Raw genomic sequence first — 15,486 nt, 5'->3', positions numbered from 1 at the left:
AGGTAAGGATAGCAGCTGCATTGCAATTTGTTCTCTCATATAAGCTTTGGCTTAAAATAAATCTCTCTCTGGCTCACTTTCTAGCAGGAGCTCACTTGCATATTAGGCCACACACCCCTGATGTAGCCAATCCTCCAAGAGCTTTCAGTAGGCCCTGTAAGAACAGCCCTGGAAGCTCTCGGAGGCAGGACTGCATCTACGTGCTTTTTGAGGGGGGCAAAATTAAACAATGATGCCCCCTTATGGGCCCATTCTATCTTATGGGCCCAAAGAATAGAATGGACTCCATACCCAATTTGGCACCCTGCCCCTCCGGCGGCACCTGAGGCAAGCACCCCCTCTGCTCTCCCCTAGATCCTGCCCTGCTTGGAGGATTGGCTACATCAGGGGTGTGTGGCCTAATATGCAAAGGAACTCCTGCTAGAAAGTGAGCCCTGTTTCTTCTCTCTCTCTCTCTCTCTCTCCATATAGTAGCTGGCTGTTATCAAGTGGCAAGCAGTTTGTGTTTAGGAGCTCATGAAACGGGTTGGTGGTCAGTTATATTGAAGGTTGTCAGGTCTCTTGCCAGTAGTCACATTTGCCTCCCACCACCTGGAGTGTGTGTGCGAGGGCGGGGGGAGAAGCTCACTTTCCTCTCCAATGGGGACCATAGTGGCTTATACAGCACTGTTCTCCTCTTCTCCACTTTATTGTCATGACAACCCTGTGGACAGGCTAGGCTGAGAGAGAGTGAATGGTCCGAGGTCACCAAGTAAACATCCATGGCAGAGTGTGGATTCGAACCTGGATCTTCCAGATGCTAGTTTGACATTCTAACTACCACACGAGGTTGGTTCTCTAGTTTTCACCCCCCCCCCCCAAATAAAATAAAATAAAATAAAATTCATACTCTGACTAATGCTGGGTTGAAAAATTTGAGTTAGAACTGCTATTCTAGCCAGTTTGGTGTAGTGGTTAAGTGTGCGGACTCTTATCTGGGAGAACCGGGTTTGATTCCCCACTCCTCCACTTGCACCTGCTGGCATGGCCTTGGGTCAGCCATAGCTCTGGCAGAGGTTGTCCTTGAAAGGGCAGCTGCTGGGAGAGCCCTCTCCAGCCCCACCCACCTCACAGGGTGTCTGTTGTGGGGGAGGAAGGTAAAGGAGATTGTGAGCCCCTCTGAGACTCCTCGGAGTGGAGGGCGGGATATAAATCCAATATCATCTTCATCTTCTTCTTCTTATTCACCTGTCAGGAAAATCCATGCTAAAACTCACTCTGGCTTTCATGGAGATTAATTACTGCTTTAAATGGTGAGTGTGTGTGTGTGTGTGTGTGGGGTTAAGATTAATATAAACCATTCAGCATTTACTTTCATTTTTAAATACTCAGAGCTTTTGCCATTAAACGGATATATGGTTTATGCCTATTGATATGTACACATAAAAGCTTTCAAAATCACTATCCTTACCTTTATAAAGTAGCCAACAGCCCCATCATTGATCTCGTGATGGAACTTTTAGTACATTTAATGCTATTACTGTGAAGGATTTGTGTGTGCGCATGTCCCATTTTCATCACGGGGAAGTGCTTTGATTTCCGAGTTAAATTCAAATTGCATATATTTTTTTTAACTCATCTCACATCATAAAAGCTTCTTCATGTGTCAAAAGGGGAAGTAATTCATTACTTTCAATTGCTGAGAATCACAGAAGGAGAATGCATTACTGAAGTGTCTGATTTTGTGTCTAATTTTCTGCGGCAGAAATAATCATTTGCAAAGTGAGTGTCTGTGAGGATCACCTCAGCTGTGTGCTAAATTAATTAATGCCACAGTGTTTTAGAGAGTACCTTGGAAATAATTGTGAATAATTTGAAATACGACCCTGTTTGCTGCAGCATCACCCCTGTGAAGCCAGGAATGTAAAAATAGTACCTTTCTGATGGCCACACTAGGCTTTGAAGCATAAGAAGGTGAAACATGGTCAGAGCCAGAGATCTAATTAACAGAGGTCCTAAATTCACCATTTTCAGAAGAATCAGCATTGTGGAATAAACAGTGCAATCCTTAACAGAGTTACACCTTTCTGAATCCACCACACTCAGAATGGTGTCTCTTCGCTAAGGATTGCATTGGAAAGACCATATTCAGAATTCCACTTATTAAACAAGATTTCTAACACTGCACCTATATGCATATTTATCTCACATTAATGTCCATTGAACATAGAGGGGCTCTGTCCTGAGTAAAAACACATGGGATTGCATTGCTAATATGCTGCTATCAGATGTGTCCTGACTGAGGATAATAGGTATGCCAGCCTGGGGATTCCCCAGAATTACAGCACATCGCCAGACTACAAAGATTGCTTTCTGCAGAGAAAATGCTTTGGAGGGTGGACTGTATGCCATTGCATTCCACTGAAGTCCCTGTTCTCCCCAGGCTCCTCCCCCAAATCTCCAGGAGTTTCCCAACCTGGAGCTAACAACCCAAACCCCACCCTCCACCTGTTACCCAGGAAACCTGGCAACTATTTAAAAAAAAAAACACCACCTTTCATTCCAAGGACTTACATCTATATAGCATAAGATGCATAAGACTTGGAGGAATACAAATAGTTGAGAGTTATCCTCTCAAAGGGCACGATGAAGTGAAAGTGAGATACTTTTTGGTCCAATTGATTTTACCGGGTGTGTAAATTTCAACCAGCAAAATCAACCGGGTTTAACTGTGGCTGGATCATGCTCAATAAGCACTGTGGCAGCTTCTAAATAAAAGTTGAATTCACTACTCTTAGTTTAATAAATGGAAGTGGAGGAACGGATGAATTGCCCTTGTGGGCCACAAAGGGATTTATGTTACACTGTACGTAAGAAAGCAATAAAAAAGACCAGAAATTAGTATCGGACCAAGGCACCATCACAACAGAATCAAACACTGACCTTATGAACTGTCACGTAGTTAAAAGGAAAAATGCTATAGAACACAGGCATGTGGTTAATTGTTGATACTGCAGCATTTAAGCTGCCCTTTCGCCAAAGAATTTGTTAACATAACAGGTGCGCAGTACTTACCATTCAGACAACAGCATCAAGCAATAGTCTGTGCAGAAGTCTCCCATGTGTAGTTAAACGCTGAGCTGGAAGAACAGGGCTCAGTGGTACCTTTTCCCATGCCAGAAACATATCACCAGCTGAAAGCAGAGAATATTTCTTAATAAGTAAATCCGCTCTGTCCAAACTGTATTTTAGGGTGGGGAGGGAAAGGGCTGCTCATATGTGATAGCATACACACACCCCACACAAACCAATCTGATGAATGTTGGGACAGTGATTATTCTTGGGCAGACTTAGCCATGGCGTAGGTTGGGTGACTTATACAGGGCTTACGACAGGGGTTTAGATTCTGTTTCATGAAGCAAGATTCCTTCCGGCACACTGAGTGAAAGAAACAGATGGGCACAGGGGAAGGCCAGATGGGGCAAAAAAAAACAAACAAACCACTTTTCAATACCTGCATTTTTGCTGTTATGGCACAATCAGTATGGGCTTTATTGAAAATGAAGACGCCACAAGGGCTACAAAGTGATGGCTTACAGATCAGAGGATATCCCATGCTAAAATAGCTGTAATTTCAATTCACTGGCAAAAAAGGAGTCAAGTTAAAATTGATGTCGGCGATGCAGAAGTCATCAGTTGTATTAATAGGAGATGATTAGCAAATAGCACTCACTTTGCAATCACTAGTCTTGTCCCCATGTTATCTTAGGCTTCAAAAAAACACTTGAAGGGACTGCATACATGAATGAGCAAGGAATGTCTGAGTCACTAACTCACACACTTTTCAAATATGCAGGGGTTTTTTGTAGCAGGAACTCTTTTTCATATTAGGCCACACACAGTGTTTGCCTCAGGGTGCATAGCACTACCCCCCTAGCCCTCACAATGCCACAATGTGGCGCTGTGCTCCATCACCTGCACGATGAGGCTCAGTCCCCCTACCGCAGCCCCACCACTGTCCGCCTTCCCTCTCTCCCCGGTACTGCAATGCAGCCATGCTCTGTCACCGCCCCCTCCTCAGAGTGCACCAAGCCGCGCCAAGGCTGGGCCCTACTTGCTTCGATATGGCTGGTGTGCCATCTAATGCTTTGAAGCTTCTTCCCCCTCCTTCCTGGAACCAGAAGTGAGGGGGAGCAAAGCCTTCTCCTGCATGGGCTTCAAAGCATTAGATGGCATGCTGGCTGCATCAAAGCCGGTGCAGCCCAGCCTCAGTGTGGTACATCTTGGCACGCTGTGATGGGGGGGGGGGCGACAGAGCGTGGCTGCATTGCAGTGCCGGGGAGGGAGGGAAGGTGGGCTGCAGTGGGGGGCCTGCAGTGGTGGTGGGGAGGCAGGCAAGCAAACTAGGAAGTTGTAATGGACACTGGGAGGAGGGGGAGTCCAATTTGGCACTACCTCCTCCCAGTGCGCTAAGCAACTGCCTAGTTTGTCTAGTGGGTGAGCCAGCTCTGGGCACACACCCCTGGTGTAGCCAATCCTCCTGGAGCTTACAGTGGGCCCTGTAAGAAGGTGTGTGTGGCCTAATATGCAAAGGACACATCAAGTAGTAGATGGGGCTAAAACATGGGCAGCTTTAAAATGGAAACTTCCACCTGTAGGCTGAAGTGGTACAGTCCATGAGGCAGGTGCATTCAGAATGTAATAGACAAAAAATCCAGTGCAACCATTTGCTAACTTTAGAAGAGTAACAAATCCAAATGAAGTTTCCTCTAATGTTCAGATCCAAACGGAAATTAAGTCTGGCTACTTTTCAGGTGGCAATCTGCCCACTGCTTGGTACTTTTAATTTCCATTTCTTTGGGGGTAAGGGAGAAGCAGCATGGAGAAAGGAGGGAATGGGGAGTCAACTAGAAGGCTTAACCCATCTGCTAATCATCAACTAGGGCTGCCAAAATCCAGGTGGGCCCTGGAGATCTCTTAGAATCACAACCGATTTCCAGGCTCCAGAGATCAGTGGAGAAAATGGCTACTTTGGAGGGTAAGCTGTATGGTCATATCCTGTATGGCCTTATATCCTTGAGCAGCTTTCGTTTGTGGCACAGAACACTGATTAGATGTTTCAGTAGTTTTCAGAACATTCAATGGGTGACCTCAAAGTCTCTTTTTTGCTGCAAAGGTACTTCAAGAACAGCATGGAGAGGGAAATTGCTGAATTACAAATTATTATGAAACTTGGAAGAAACACCTTCCCAGGACTGAGGGATATTGTTTTTTTTTATCTCATTACATATACTAAAGCCGTTTTCACCAGGTATAGCTATATATCCACAGTATTCCAATGTATTTCTCTTTTAGAATAGTGTATCAGAATAATGTTTTTTGTATTGACATACTCAAATAGGGATACTGGCTGCTTATCTCATTACCCATCTTCCGCTATATTTTAATGTATTCTTTTTTCTAATGGCAAACTAGAATTACGTTTACGTGCGTGTGGCATGTTTAAATCAACCCCCTGAGAAACCTATGCCCTCGTTTTAACCCAGAGCTAACATTTACAACAGACTCTTATTTATTGCAATTCACACCCAGGATACTTAATGGGTTTAGTACATGGACATCAATATGCTATTCCAACTTGACTGTTGCTGTCTCAGCACAGTTAACATCAACTAACAAACACCAGACCCCAATTTGTGACTTTTTTAATCTGCTAAAAAACATTTCCACGACTCTGCATACTAACTCACTGCCCACTTTAATTTTAGGACTGCTTGCCATTCCATACTTTTGTCTGATGCTTACATTCTGAATAAAACTTTGCTGGTCTTAAAGATGCAATTTGACTCTTGCTTTGTTCTACTGCTTCAGACCAACATGGCTGCTCACCTGGATCTATCTACATCAATCAATTTTTATTTATATCCCGCCCTCCCCGCCGAGGCAGGCTCAGGGCGGCTAACAACACAAGTCAATAATTTACATTATACAACATTTAACAATGGAATACAATTCAACAATTTAATTAAAACTCTTTTAAAATTCTAAAAGCAATAAATTAACTAATATGTTGGTGCTATTATACAGATGGTAAGCTTGCTCAGCAGTCTTTTTCTTGGTCGGTAAAGGCCATTCGGAAAAGGATGGTCTTGCAGGCCCTGCGGAACCCTGTTCAAAGTCCCGCAGGGCCTGCATATCCTCCGGAAGCTGGTTCCATAGGCGTGGAGCCACAGCAGAGAAGGCCCGAGTGCGGGTACTCTGTAGCTTTACCTCTTTTGGCCCGGGAATAGTCAGCAGGTTCTTCCCTGCTGACCTCAGTGTTCTCTGGGGTTCATACGGTGAGAGATGGTCCCTAAGGTAGGCAGGTCCTTGGCCATATACATGAATTCCCTTTGTGTGTAATATTGCCTGGTTTTCCGTTACATAAACAGAATGCATGGACAAGAAGATAAAAGTTCAGCCCTGTTCACAAGTCACAACGAAAGTGGTGCAGGGACAATCATGTACACTGTACACCTGATTTTTCTTTATATGTGTGTCAAGTAATTCTCATGTTATGTTCGACCCATGTCAAGCTGAATGTCACACTGATCCAAGTACTAGTCTTTGGTGTCATCGCAATATGAACACACGTGACATTTCCTCTCAAACAGAAGTCCGTCTATACATCAATAATGTACACATGATCAGTGTAACATGTGAAAAGGGCTTTCTTCTCTCTCTATCTCTATGCACTGGGATATCTGAAGCATTTCTTTCCTCACAATTTGATCTGCAGATGAGAATTTAAGTGCATCCAGTATCGCAAACTTTGTGATATCTGCTGGGAGTAGAATATTCCTTCAGTGAGGAGATCAATTTCTGACATTTTCATAAAAAGCGATTACACGTGGGAATTACAGTTAAAGCGGCGGTTTGCCCCAGACACCCATTCCAAGAAAATATGAGACAACAGCTTAGGTTTAACTAGTTTAATTAATTAAACTTGATCTGCACCAGTCTCTCCCAATATGTCCCTCGAAGAGCCTTATGCTTGTCAGGCCAACAGCTGCTGGTGATCCCCAGGCTCAAAAGACATCCATTTAGCCTCAACCAGAGCCAGAGTCTTTTTGGCCCGGTGGAACATTCTCCCAAGTGAGATCAGAGCCCTGCAGGATTAGTTTCAGTTTCACAGAGTCTGTAAAATGGAGATGTTCCACCAGGCTTTTGGCTTTTGGCTGGTGTCTAATTACATCAGCCTCCCCTGCTCTACCCTGTTTATGCTACTGACAGTGATTTCTGCCCACTGCCCAGTATTTGGTCCATTGCAGCCACACTAACAAGCAGAAATTTTGGGATCATTGTTCATCTGTGCCTGACTGCCATCTGGTGTGCTGTGTTATCTATATAGTTTTAATAATTTTAATCAGGTTTTTTTTTTATAGCAGGGACTCCTTTGCGTATTAGGCCACACCTCCGATGTAGCCAATCCTCCAAGAGCTTGCAGAAGGTCCTGTAATAAGAGCCCTGTAAGCTCTTGGAGGATTGGCTACAACAGGTGGGTGTGGCCTAACAAGCAAAGGAGTTCCTGCTACCAAAAAAAGCCCTGGTTTTAATACTGTTTTAATTGTTTTATATTAGTTCTAACCTGCCCTGAGCCCTGTGGTGATGTCAAACGCAGCAAGCATCTTTATTAGCACCTGCTCACCATGTTTATTGTCTATTATCATCAGCCAAGAGGCATCAGCCCTATCTCCCTCACCTCATGCATTGCACAGCCACTACCAGGTTCCAAAAGGTGTCGATCAGCACCAAGGGCAGCTCCTTCACAGCCGCACCCTGTCACATAGAAAAAGAAGATACTGGATTTATATCCCGCCCTCCACTCCGAATCTCAGAGCGGCTCACAATCTCCTTTATCTTCCTCCCCCACAACAGACACCCTGTGAGGTGGGTGGGGCTGAGAGGGCTCTCACAGCAACTGCCCTTTCAAGGACAACCTCTGCCAGAGCTATGGCTGACCCAAGGCCATGCCAGCAGCAAGCACAGGAGCGGGGAATCAAACCCGGTTCTCCCAGATGAGAGTCCGCACAGTTAACCACTACACCAAACTGGCTCTCAGTAGCCAGTGATGTGCTTTTTCCAGACACTTCCTCCACCACTCTGAAAGTCTTGGGGTGCTTGTCGATCGACCTTTCCTATCATTATCAGCCCACCCAATCCCTGCCAAACTAGGTATGGCCTAAACAGTTAAGGACCATGCCTAATTAACCACCCTCACTGTGACATAACGCAGCAATTGAAAAAAGGCACCTGTGAAGCCAACCAGAGATAGCCCCCCCCCCCCCCCCCGCAAATTCCAGCTCGGCCCCAGTTGGTAACTGGCTAATTCCGTGCTGCCTAAAGGTGGGCAGCAGCCATCAGCAAAAGCCTGCTCAGGAGAGATGCAGCAACAAGCACATGTTGAACAGATACACCTCTCTATTGGCCATCTGAATATTGTAACACCCAATGGGGCTTCGCGCCTCCTTTGAATCTGGTGGGGCAGGGCAACCTCCTCCTCAGTATTAACGCCAGGAATTCTGCTTCTCAGTGAAACCAAGGGATGCACCAACTGAATCCAATAACACCTCCCAACACCTGCCATATCAAGGAATCTTGATTTGCAACAAACAAAAACAAGTCAAAAACAAATAAAAATTCTGTCTGCATCCCTACAGCCTATCCAGTGCCTTATTATACTGCATGTGAAGATTCAGCCTCCTGTGGAAGAACTTCATACAAATGGGAGGTTGGTGTCCTTGTTTAGGTCAGAGCTAAAGTTGCCAAGTTCCCACCACGGCTCGCATGGCCATGCATATTTCACTTTGTTGGTGCAGACTTGCTGATATTCTCCTGCAAAGAGCTGCATGCTGTTTTTCTGGGAGCCAGCAGGCACAAAGGACACAACTGTATATCATGTGATCACATGGTAAGACGTCTATGAAATTAAATTTAAGGTAAAAATAAAAATGTGTGCTGTGCTTGGAGCACGGTAATGAACAAAATGATCTGGACAAATGATTTGCAATAAAGGTGTTTTGTGTGTTGACAGGAGAGAGAGAAGATGAATCGATTTATGGCTAATTGATTTAAAATAAACATTTTTCGTGCTAGAGGAGACAGATGAGTTCATCTAGTTATTCCTGATTAAAATGCAAGGTTCCTGAACTGGAAGTTATCTCAAAGTCATCTAATTCAACACCTTTGCCTAACTTAAACTGAATTTACCTATGAAGAAGAATAAATTACTCTCAAAATATCAATATGGATTTAGTAAGGCAGGGAGGTATTTGGTTAAGAGTTATTCTGCTGCTGTAACAGGATCACATTAAAAACCCTGCCAAGTTTTAATAAAAGACTCTCGAGCAATTTGTTTATTGCAACGGCTTGCTACATTTTCAGTGGTTTAATTCCAGGAAAGTGTCCTTAATGGTACACTGCAATTCCGTTCATGTTACAGATGTGTTATATTCCTAACACCTCACAATGATCAGTGTTGCTGTGATCAAAAGCGATGACTCTTTTTCTGATGTAGCAAATTTCTTTTGGATAGTGAATCACCTTAACCCTGTCAGGTTCTATCAGCAGCTTCACTTTTATATGTTGTCAAGAAAAACACCAATATTTCTGGGAACTCCAACTTTTAGACTCTTTGGCTTAGAAAGAAACCATTGTTGAATACATGCCATGGGGGATATGTGAGTTTTGCTCACTTCTTGAACATGTGCTAATGTGATGCAATCGGGAGGGAAGGCAGCATGGTATAGCCCAATCTCATCAGATCTCAGAAGCTAAGCAGGGCTGATACTCAGAAAGGAGACCACCAAGGAAGACTCTGCAGAGGAAGGCAATGGCAAACCATCTCTGCTTCTCACTTGAAAGCCCCTTGCTGGGGCTGTCATAAGTCAGCTATGACTTGGTGACACTTAAGTGATGGGATACAGCTGACAGTGTCTACTTTTGTAAGTATCTAGTTGCTGTTGGAAGGAGCAGAGTGGCACAGAGTGGTAAAACTGCAGTACTGCAGTCCAAGCTCTGCTCACAATCTGAGTTTGATCCCAGCAGAAGCTGGGCTCAGGTAGTGGGCTCAAGGTTGACTCAGCCTTCCATCTTTCCGAGGCCGGTAAAATGAGTACCCAGCTTGCTGGGGGGAAAGTGTAGATGACTGGGAAATTCTAAAACTTCTACCAAGAAAACTTCATGATGTGACATCACCCCATGGGTCGGTAATGACTCTGTGCTTGCACAGGAGACAACCTTTACCTTTACTTTTTTAATGTGTGTGAAAGAGCCACATATGGCTCCCGAGCCACAGTTTGGCCACCCCTGCACTAGAGAGATGGGTATAAGGCAGCTTCACATTTTCATGTGGCCAAGACCTGCTTTCATTTCATATTTCAAAACTGTTGTGGCATGGTCCAAGCTGAAAGGAAGAAGAGAGCATGGGTGTGTGGGGATGGAGTGGGTGGAGAAGAGAGATCAGGACCTTGAATCAAGCATGTTTTTTTGAAGGGATGTGGGTTTATTACAGGAAATGTTGGATCCCACTAATCTGGCAGAAACAGCAGCCGGGATTGCCTCTGATTTAGGAGTGGAAAGGGAGGAACTGCAGGCTTCCTTGCTTTCAAATATGATGCTTCTGATAGCAATATCTGAGCAGAGCTCTTTCAAGCTACAGGGACCATAAGGCAAATTGTTGATAAGCTGTTTTTGAACTGTTGCACTGCTGTTCTGGTTTTCCAGAGCATCCCTGACAAGTGTTTGTCCAGCTGCTGCTCAGCAACTGCCAGTGAGGGGGTTGATGGCACTGTTGAATAACTCTTACTGTTAAAAAGTTTTTCCTATCCCAGTCCTCTCCTCTGCTGCCAGCAGGAACAGCTCCCTGCCCTCTTCTAAGTGGCAGTCCTTCTAATACTTCAAAAGAGCAATCATGTCTCCCCCCTCAGCCTCCTCTTCTCCAGACTGAATATCCCCAAGTCCCTTAACCTTTCCTCATTGGGCTTGCTCTCCATGGTTTCTTGGAAGTAATCCACAGTGAGCACTGTGGCACCTACTCTCTTCCCATGCACAGGATTGCAGTTTTAGTTTAAAGAAAGAAGAAGATATTGGATTTATATTCTACCCTTCACTCTGAATCTCAGGGTCTCAGAGCAGCTCACAATCTCCTTTATCTTCCTCCCCCACAACAGACACCCTGTGAGGTAGGTGGGGCTGAGAGAAACTCTCCCAGAAGCTGCCCTTTCAAGGACAGCTCTGTAATAGCTATGGCTGACCGAAGGCCATTCCAGCAGCTGAAAGTGGAGGAGTGGGGAATCAAACTCGGTTCTCCCAGATAAGAGTCCACGCACTTAACCTCTACACCAAACTGGCCTTCCTTTCTCACATCAGATTTTCTAGTTAATACAATTCAGACTATCCCTGAAGTTTCCAAGGATAGCCATGCTGGTCCATAATAGAACAACTAGATTCGAGGCCAGGAGCACTTAGAGACCAACAAGATTTAGGGGAGGGGGCACAAGCTTTCCAGCATTAGAGCTCCCTCAATTAGAAAAAAAGGAGCTTTGACACTCAAAAATCTTGTTCTCTAAGGTGCTGCTGGACTCAGATTTAGCCATATAAATCAGTGGACTCCTTTCATCACTTAATTTATTAACTAACATCATGTATCCCCTGCCTTCCTCCCCAAAAGGACACTGAAGTGGTTTGACACACTCTCCCCTTCTCTTTTATCCTCACAACGAACCTATGAGGTGGGTTAACTCAGAGTATATTACTGGTCCAAGGTTTCCCAGCAAGCTGCCAGGGCAGAGTGGGCATATGAACTAATGGCAAACTAGAATGATGTTTATAATGAATGTTACATGTTCAAAAGTAAATTAGGTGGACAGGAGCTCCTCTGGGAAAGGCATGTTCTCAGTTTAACCCAGACCTGCAAGCAACAGAGCAATGAACAGCCTCCATTTATTGCATTATGACACTCTCACTATCATTCTCCCATTCTGACATGTTACTATTTTGTTGGTTTCCTAAGCAAATGCTATCCAGACCAAATGTTCTTTCAGTTTGTTAATTTCACTATGAGTTGTTTTTTCTGAACTAAAACTTCAGTATTCAGGTTAAATTGCCGTGTTGGCACTTTGCGATAAATAAGTGGGTTTTGGGTTGCAGTTTGGGCACTCAGTCTCTAAAAGGTTCGCCATCACTGGTCTACGGTCTGTCCAGTTCCAGCTCCTCAAAACAATCTATCAGACATTCGCTTTGCCTGTGACCCATTCATTTGGCCTCCACCTAGTTCCCACGTCCTCTTTCCCCTTACCAGATGCTAGCACTCTAGGTGATGTCTCTTAGCTCGAGTTGTACAGTATGATATATTTTTAGCTTCCCAGCAGAGAGCTGTTTTCTGGCTTTTAATAATAGTTGTGTTAAATGAATAGTCTTGTTACCTTAAAATTTTACCTGAAATATAAGCACTGCTACCTTGCTCATCAGTAGCATCAAACAAGAACGTTAATATCAAACCACAACAAGACAAAAAAAGCAACAGATACAGAGGGAATAATCAATCCATTAACAAGTGTAACAGTCTTGGGTTGACACACGAAGATATTCACCAATGGTGCCAGGTACAGAAAGGAGGGAGGGCACTCCTAAGGGCAGGGGGCAAAGCCATGTATTTTAATGAAATGTGAGTATGTTCAATAAAAAAACCTCAAGTAATTGTATCTTTCATAGCTCATGAACAACATTTAGTATCATGAAATCTGAAAACCATCACTAAACAGAGGCAAATTACATTTTAGAAAATACCTTCCCCACCCCACCATAGATTACTAATCTAACTAGTATCCACCCCTTGATAAATATGAAGAACATCTACTTCATATATACCTCACCTGTTTTCTTAGTGGGGACCCAAAGTGCCTTACAGTGTTCTCCTCTCAGCCCTTTTATCCTAATAACAACCCTGTGAGGTATGTAAAAACTCCACCACATCTGTATTCAGTGCTTATTTTGAAACTAGGCCTCGATGTTGTTACTAATATCTGATTTTCATCGATAGATTACATATTACTTGTAAATTCTGAGCTGAAACATGTGATCAGATTATCTCAGGGTAAATTCTGGCCTAACTTGTTTGTCTGTATCGTTAAATAATGAGGAGGAGGTGCTTCTCCACAAAAGCATGCAGCTGGAACATCATGAGGTCAGCCCACAAAGAGCCCCTTCAGCTCTCTGAAGAGGCACCAAGTAAAATCTCTTCAGGTAACATGACTCACGGTGCTTACAATTTTTGTATTTCCCTCCCTGTCCTTTGGTGGTAACCAGTTTGTTAGGTACAAAATCTATATGCACCTTGAGCAATTTTCTGCCTGAGTCAGCCAGACATTCATGGAATAAGTGCAACACCTTGTGTCTCAAATTTCCCTCCCCAACAAAAAATGCTGAATTTATTTTGGCAATAATCCAAGTGAACAATTGTGTTACAGTTGCTACCATCCAGACATTTCTCACATTCGATCTCACATGACTCTCCATTTTCTGTAGCTTCCAACTGCAGTTAGTTTCAATTAGTAGATTTTTCCATGCTGCTAAACTCTTTCAGATTGCTCGTTTGATCCAATTTCCGTATCAAGTTACATTAAACTTATTCATCATGCTTTATTCCTAAAACTCTTCCTTAATCCATTTACTCAACCTTTTTAATGTCTGCAAATGAAATCTTAAAGAACTGTCTTGATTGACAGGTACTTTGAAAACGCTGAAAAGTACTCACTTTATGAAAGAGACTTTGGGAAGACTGAACTTTCTGGTGGAGGTTCACACCTCCATTCTCAAGAACATGAACATTTTCTCTCCTCAACATTCAGGGTTGCCAGCCCCCATTTCAGGGGCTTCTCCCCACCGCAGACCATCAGGTCAGCAGGGGAAACCCCTCCCCTAAACAGGGACATCACTGCATGACCTCCCCAATGCAATGATAACTCAGAAGTGATGTCATCACATTAGGAACATTGTGCAGGGGATGCTCTGGTTTCTGGGCAAAGTCTATGGTTTCAGTTTGATTTAATCATAAAGTTTGCCCCAAAACCAAAACATTCCCCACACAAGATTCTCAGAACATTCCCCGCATGATGTCCCATAGGTGACATCATCATGTCAGGGATGTCACACAACACCCCCCCGCCCTCCCAAATCTCCCTGCCAAATGGGCAAATAGACTGGCAACCCTGTCACACTGCATCCAAACTGCCATGGAACTTTTTACAAGATGGCTGTTGCTTTACTTCCTCTTCACTTCTGCAGCCCTGCTTCTCATCTATCTCTCAGAGATCTCTCCAAGTATTACATAATATTATATTGTTAATTACAGAGTTTGCATGGAAACCTACATGGTTAGGGGCAATCTCCCCCACCCCCTCCGAAGTCTGATGAATCATTCCATTCCTGACTCCCTTTTCTATATCTATGTGGGCTAGAAATTGCCAGCTCCCATTACTTTCAGCCTCTGCAAAGTGCTCGCTAACACTGTGCTTAGTTAGTGCACACTAACTTCTCAGATGTAATGAGATTGAGAAGTCATTTTAAATCACTTTCCATGGGGAGGGTATTGCTTTGCATGCAGAAAATTCCAGGTTCAATCCTTGGCATCTCCAGACAAAGGATGGGGTAGGAAGTGATGTAAAGACTTCTGCTTGAGACTCTGGACAGTTGCTGTCCGTCTGTAGGGATGACCGTTATTATATCTATATAACAGCAAATGACTGTTGTTATAACTACACAACATTATAACAAAATGTATAACAGGTTCTCTGACTTCCCAGCTTTCATTAAAAAGAAAAGTAAATCTCTGTTCCCTTTTGCTGAGGAAAATGAAAAGGCATAACTCAGTGACAAAAGGGAACAAACACTTTAAAAAATAAAAGCTGGAAACTCAGAGAACCAGTTATACTTATTGTTGTAATGTTACAGGAATATAAACATATTTAATTGCTGATTTAAAAAAGCAAACAAAAAAGTACTGGTGGTATGGGCGAGGGGATAACTGCTGTTGGGAGACTGGTGTGAGGAAACCAGGGGGTAACCTGGAATGTGGAAGCTACACTGCTGTTGCACTACACTAGAAGCCACTGTGTCTATGGGGAAACATATATGCCCCAGTTGAGGGGAAAAAACCCCTAGTTGCTGCTTGTGGTACATACATCCTTTCCTAAGATCAAAGAGAGCAAAAGCTGATGGAAACATTCCTTTTCCTCATCAACTGCATACTGTTGTTTAAGCACTGAGGAAATGTCTCCCTGAAACTGATGTGTTCATTGAGGGAAAGAGGTTTGGAACCCTTGTAACAAATTATTGGTATTTTCTGATATTATATGCCCCATGGGAACCAGTGGTCCCAGTAGAATATAATGGGGAATCAATGTGGGGGTATCCAAGGGTCTGTTTTTTTGGGTAGAGGCACCGAATTTTCAGAATAGCTGCTGATGC

At 43.7% G+C, this 15,486-nt stretch overlaps 1 protein-coding gene across 1 annotated transcript in view; it reads right to left on the bottom strand.

Annotated features, from left to right (window-relative positions):
• The window catches only part of B3GALT1 (beta-1,3-galactosyltransferase 1), a 274,615-nt gene that overhangs the window by 124,471 nt on the left and 134,658 nt on the right, over nt 1–15,486 (bottom strand). The window contains exon 2 of the mRNA XM_060257346.1: nt 3,055–3,173. The gene's annotated coding sequence lies outside the window, so the exon portion shown is untranslated. The remainder of the gene's footprint in view (nt 1–3,054; nt 3,174–15,486) is intronic.

The sequence above is a fragment of the Heteronotia binoei genome, chromosome 16 (genome assembly GCF_032191835.1).
Source record: "Heteronotia binoei isolate CCM8104 ecotype False Entrance Well chromosome 16, APGP_CSIRO_Hbin_v1, whole genome shotgun sequence".
Taxonomy (NCBI): Eukaryota; Metazoa; Chordata; class Lepidosauria; order Squamata; family Gekkonidae; genus Heteronotia; species Heteronotia binoei.
This window is presented reverse-complemented; position numbering and strand designations above follow the sequence as displayed.